This window comes from Lissotriton helveticus, chromosome 3_2 (assembly GCF_964261635.1).
Source record: "Lissotriton helveticus chromosome 3_2, aLisHel1.1, whole genome shotgun sequence".
NCBI lineage: Eukaryota > Metazoa > Chordata > Amphibia > Caudata > Salamandridae > Lissotriton > Lissotriton helveticus.
In genome coordinates this window covers 49,721,788-49,727,850 of record NC_136062.1, presented here as the reverse complement: position 1 = coordinate 49,727,850, position 6,063 = coordinate 49,721,788, and the positions used below count along the sequence as shown (strand labels likewise).

At 55.9% G+C, this 6,063-nt stretch overlaps 1 non-coding gene and 1 pseudogene across 1 annotated transcript; both read right to left on the bottom strand.

Annotated features, from left to right (window-relative positions):
• Nucleotides 1-2,199: 2,199 nt before the first annotated feature.
• LOC144826759 (5.8S ribosomal RNA) lies at nt 2,200-2,353 on the bottom strand. Its single transcript, XR_013609932.1, has one exon. It is a non-coding gene; the product is annotated as a 5.8S ribosomal RNA (ribosomal RNA).
• Nucleotides 2,354-3,338: 985 nt separating this feature from the next.
• LOC144826734 (18S ribosomal RNA) lies at nt 3,339-5,021 on the bottom strand (annotated as a pseudogene).
• Nucleotides 5,022-6,063: the final 1,042 nt, after the last annotated feature.

Below are 6,063 nucleotides of genomic sequence, written 5' to 3'. Positions count from 1 at the left end.
GCGAGGGAGGGAAGCAGAAGTGAGGGAGTGAGGGAAGGGGAGTGAGGGAGGCGGGGAGGGAAGCAGAAGTGAGGGAGTGAGGGAAGGGGAGTGAGGGACTGAGGGAAGGGGAGTGAGAGAGTGAGGGAAGGGGAGTGAGGGAGGGAGTGAGTGAGGCAGAGGGAGGCGGGAGTGAGGGAGGGAGGCGGAAGTGAGGGAGTGAGGCAGAAGTGAGGGAGTGAGGGAGTGAGGGAAGGGGAGTGAGGGAAGGGGAGTGAGGGAGGGAGGCAGAAGTGAGAGAGTGAGGGGAGGGGAGTGAGGGGAGGGGAGTAAGGGAAGGGAGAGAGGGAATGGGAGTGGGGAAGGGGGGAGAGAGAAGGGGAGTGGGGGCGAGGGGGAAAGGGAGTGGGGAGGGACAGAGGGAAGGGGAGCTGGGTAGGGGAGTGAGGGAAGGGGAGTGAGGGAAGGGGAGTGAGGGAGGGAGTGAGGGGAGGGGAGTGAGGGGAGGGAAAGAGGGAAGGGGAGTGAGGGGAGGAAAAGGGGGATGGGGAGTGGGGAAGGGGAGGGAGAGAGGGAAGGGGAGTGGGGGAGGGGAGGGAGAGAGGGAAGGGGAGTGAGGGAGGGGAGGGAGAGAGGGAAGGGGAGTGGGGAGGGACAGAGGGAAGTAGAACGGGTAGGGGAGTGAGGGAAGGGGAGTGAGGGAAGGGGAGTGAGGGAAGGGGGAGCGGGGGAAGGGGGAGCGGGGGAAGTGGAGTGAGGGAGGGAGTAAGGGAAGGGGAGAGAGGGAAGGGGAGAGAGGGAGAGAGGGAAGGGGAGGGAGAGAGAGGAGGAAGAGGAGTGAGGGAGAGGAGTGGGGAGGAGAGAGGGAAGGAGAGAGAGGGAGACAGAGAGGGGGTGAGACAGTCAGAGTGAGGGAGAGAGAGTCAGAGTGGGTGAGACAGAGGGAGACAGGGAGAAAGGGAGAGAGAGGGATGGAGGGAGGGAGGGAGACAGAGAGATAGAGGGAGTGTGACAGAGATAGAGAGAGGGATGGAGGGAGGAAGACAGAGAGAGAGAGAGAGAGAGAAAGAGAGATGTGTGTGTATGCCGGGTCTGATGGCTCATTGGACGAAGGCTCTAGCCCCGCCCCCTCCCCCACTGACCCCACCCCCACCGATGCGGCCCTCGGACCCAAACCACAATGTAAATTTGGCCCCTGAGAGAAAGTTTGTGAGTACCCATGATATAGAGGAAGATATATTGGGACAATAATGGAATGAGTGATGAATGGATGAATGGATGAGTGGGTGAAGAAAGAAAGGAAAGATGGATATACGAACCAAAGGCTGGAGAGATGGATCGATGCAAGGACAATTGGAGAAAAGAGAGGATGGATAGATAGATAGATAAAAAAGAAAGGCGAATGAAGGGAAAGAACGAAGCATGGGTGGATGAGGAAGGATGAAATTATGGAGAGAAAGGAGAAAGGAATATACAAATGGTAGGAAAAAATAAGGATGCAGATAAAGAAGGATTGATACATGCATTGATAGAGGGTTTGATTAAATTGATTTGTCTAAATTGGTGATTGGGTCTGTTCTGTTGTTTTAGGGCTGGGAGGCCCTTGGGGCAGCCATGCTCTAAAGAATTGAATAGAATAAGGAAGGGTGAAGAGAAGGAAAGATGGATGGGTGAGTAATAGAAAAAAGGATGAGCCTTTTTGTGTTTATCAGTGTCCTTTCATAACTTCCTGAAAAATATATAGCATTTTAATGTAATATGTTTTATTTTTTTTCATCAAAATGAACAATGTGTCCCAAATTTTCCCGAAATGTTCTTTGAGGGCGACTCCATGAAAATTTCTGGGAGCAGCAGCCACGGTGGGAAGTCCTTGATAAATGCTATTATTTCATGAGTGTCGATACAGACCTACCTAATAAACTTACCTTTTTCACAACATTATTTAAGTATTGAAGTGTAAAATGCTTCATTATGTCAAAATGTTTTCCATATCCACTTGGAGGAGATTACCTGCCCTTAATGAGTACAAGCATGACTCGCTCACTCAGTTCCATTTTGGTTCAAGGTAGAAGGTATTTTGTTTTTCTGGCTACTTCCTTGTCTCTCAGGTTACTTTTGATCTCTCGATTCTACTTGGGGCATGTGCTTCTGAAGACTATGACAAACCTGCAACAGCCCCAGCCGCGTCCCAGGGAAGCCCCAGGGTGATTGACAATCGAGTGACCCTCAGACAGGCGTAGCCATGGGAGGAACTCGGGGCCGCAAGGCACGTTCAAAGTGTTGATGATCAATGTGTGCTGCAGTTCACACTAATTCTCACAGCTAGCTGCGTTCTTCATCGAAGCGCGAGCTGAGTGATCCACCGCCAAGAGTCACATGCAACTTTTCGAAAACAATCACCCACCTGCGGGTGCAGGAGAGGCATGAGGAAGGTGACGCCCGCTCGGCGAGACTGCCATGGCACCCCGTTCAAGGCTTTCCGTCTGGGAGTCAGACTGCACAGATGGGAGAAAAAAACATTGCCAGGCGCTCGGCCCGGGAGTCAAGAGCCACCCACCCACCCAATGGTGGCGCGGGAGGGGGCTCCCAGAGTGATGGGAGCAGGCAGCCCCGCAGCCGCCGGTCCCTCCCGGGGTAACCCAGAGGGACCGCGTGAGTTTTCACACCCCTTGGCCTCCCTGCACGGGACCGGGTCGAACCGGGTACCTGGCAAAGAGGGATGGTCGCCCCACTTGCATGTCAACCCTCCATTGCCTGGTGGCCCCGAGCCATGCCAGTGGGCTGCCGATCAGCCCACCTCCACCCTCACCCTGGTCGGAGGCGCTGGAAGGGAAGAGCCAGGCGGCTCCCCATCCCACACGCCTCCCACCGAGAAGAGCCGGGGTCCCCTCGGAGGCCCTCAGCCCCTTCTCTTCCAGGCCACCCTGCTGCGTGAGAAGGTCCGCTCCTAGGTCGCCCGGAACCCGGTCAGGCCGGTACTAGGGTGCCGGAGAGCCCAGCTGGTGCCAGGGCCTTTTCGAGGGAGGAGTGCTACCAGCCCAGGGATGCACTGCCATTCGGTGTCCCCCCACTGCTGGGAGGGTCGTGCCGGGTGAGCTTGGGTTCCGTCTCGGAGAGGGACAGGGGATGGGGGCCGCCCTCATCTCCCGGTCCCTCACGCGTCACTCAGGCCTTCCCCGGGGGGGGAAGAGATCCGCCAAAGTCCCGGTCCTCATCCGAGTGCCCCATGCGTCTGCAGACCGTACTTCCGGCCGGGGCACGCCAGGGCAGGGCCAGGCCCTGTGCCTAGGGTGCGTGCTTGCAGGAGGCAGCTGAGGGCTTCAGGCTGGAGCCGTCGGTCGCTCGGGCCGCTCTGCCGTTAATGATCCTTCCACAGGTACACCTACGGAAACCTTGTTACGGCTTTTATTTCCTCTAGATAGTCACGTTTGATCTTCTTCTCGGTGCTCTGCCAGGGTCATTGCCGACCCCGGCCGGGCCAATTCGAGGACCTCACAAAACCATCCAATCGGTAGTAGAAATGGGCGGTGTGTACAAAGGGCAGGGACTTAATCAACGCGAGCTTATGACCCGCACTTACTGGGAATTCCTAGTTCATGGGAAATAATTGCAATCCCCAATCCCTTCACGAACAGCGGGTTATCCACACTTGACGAAGGGTAGACACACGCTGATCCATTCAGTGAAACGAGCGTGCAGCCCCGGACTCATAAGGGCATCACAGACCTGTTATTGCTTGATCTCGTGTGACTGAACGCCAGTTGTCCCTCTAAGAAGTTGGATGCCAACCGTTGGGGGTCACGGACCTAGTTAGCATGGGGGAGTCATGTTCGTTATCGGAATTGACCAGACAAATCGCTCCACCAACTAAGAACGGCCATGCACCACCACCCACAGAATCGAGAAAGCGCTATCAATCTGTCAATCCTTTCCGTGTCCGGGTCAGGTGAGGTTTCCTGTATTGAGTCAAATTAAGCCGCAGGCTCCACTCCTGATGGTGCCCTTCCGTCAATTCCTCTAAGTTTCAGCTTTGCAACCATACCCCCCCCAGGACCCAAAGACTTTGGTTTTCTGGAAGCTGCTCGGTGGGTCATGGAAATAAAGCCGCCGGATCGCTAGTCAGCATCGTTTATGGTTGGAACTACGACGGCATCGGATCGTCTTCGAAGCACCAACTTTCGTTCTTGATTAATGAAAATATTCTTGGCAAATTCTTTTGCTTTGGTTCGTCTTGCGCTGGTCCAAGAATTTCACCTCTAGCGGCACAATACGAATACCCCCGGCCATCCCTCTTAATCATGGCCCCAGTACCGAAAACCAACAAAATAGAACAGGAGTCCTATTCCATTATTCCTAGCTGAAGTATTCAGGCAACCGGCCTGCTTTGAACACTCTAATTTTTTCAAAGTAAACTCTTTGGACCCCCCAGGCAGTAGCTCGCCTCGTGGTGGACCGCCAGCTCGATCCCAAGATCCAACTACGAGCATTTTAACTGCAGCAACTTTAATATACGCAATTGGAGCTGGAATTACCACGGCTGCTGGCACCAGACTTGCCCTCCAATTGATCCTCGATAAAGGATTTAAAGTGTACTCATTCCAATTACAGGGCCTCGAAAGAGTCCCGTATTGTTATTTTTTGTCACTACCTCCACGAGTTAGGAGTGGGTAACTTCGAACCCTGATTCCCCGTTACCCGTGATCACCTTGGTAGGCACAGAATGTACCATCGTAAGTTGATAGGGAAGACATCTGAATATCGTCGGCGTCACAGGGACGTGCAATCGGCCCGAGGTTATCTATGATCACCAAAGCGGCCGGGCAAGCCCAAATTGGCCTTGATCTGTTAAATGCACGCATCCCGGGAGGTCAGAATTAGCTCTAGAATTACCACAGTTATCCAAGTAAGAGATGGAGCGATCAAAGGAACTATAACTGATATATTGAGCCATTCGCAGTTTCACTGTACCAGCTGTGTGTACTTACACGTGCATGGCTTGATCTTTGAGACAAGCATATGCTACAGGCAGGTTCAACCAGGTAGCCGCACTTGCTGACGGGAGGGGGCCGTGTGCCCATCTCCCTGACCGGCAACCTTAATTCACGCCTCCATCTCTCGGGAGCCTGCCAGGGGAAGGAGCCCACCCGCCGGGGCGGGATGGCTCACTGGAGGGGTGTGGAGAGGTGCTGTCGCATGGGCACTGGCAGGCCCAGCCTTCTCCCCCAGGAGGGAGAGACAGGCTGAGGCACAGCCTGAGTGAGACGCAGGGGTGCCGGAGCCTGGCAGCAGTGGCACCCCACGGAACGGTCATTCTGAGCTGCTGTGGAAATGTGCTGGGCAGAGACGGGTGACGGCGTGGCGTGTGGGGCCTTCGGACCTGCGGGGCAGCAGCATCTGAGGGCCTGGCGCCACCCGACCCCTTCCGCTCGGGTCAGACCACTGGGGGGAATGAGCTGCCGGGGCCACTCGACCTTTGCTCTGCTGGGTAGGGTCTCCTGCCAGGCAGCAGGCCCTCAAGTCAGACAGTCCATGCGGGGTGGAAGCGCTTTGCTCGAAACAACAGCCGAGGCTGGCCAAGCAGTCCATCCCTAAATGGACTGAGAGTGCCCAATCGATAAGAGTACAGCTGGGGCATCCGCTGGCGGGCCACCCCGCGCAGGGGGTATGCTTGCTTAGTGTCCCTACCTGCTCCTGGGGCAAGCAGGCTCAGAGAAATAGGACCGTCGAGAGGGGCTGAGGGGGAGGTGCATACCCAGGCCCATGGGGGCCCCGGCGGGAGGGCCCAGGTGCTGCCTTTCCCCATCTCAGCATCGCCGGACCTCATGGAGGTCTGCCTGAGCAAACTGAGAAAAAGGACCATCGGCAAGGGGATGAGAGGCAGGTGCGTACCCAGGCCCCCGGGGGCCCCGGTAGGCGGGCGCTGCCTTATCCATCTCAGCATTGCCGGACCTCACGTAGGTCTTACTGAGCAAACTCAGAGAAAAAGGACCATCAGGAAGGGGCTAAGAGGCAGGTGCATACCAGGGTCCTTGGGGGCTCCGGCGGGCAGGCCTGGGTTCTGCCTTCCCCTGTTTCAGAATCGCC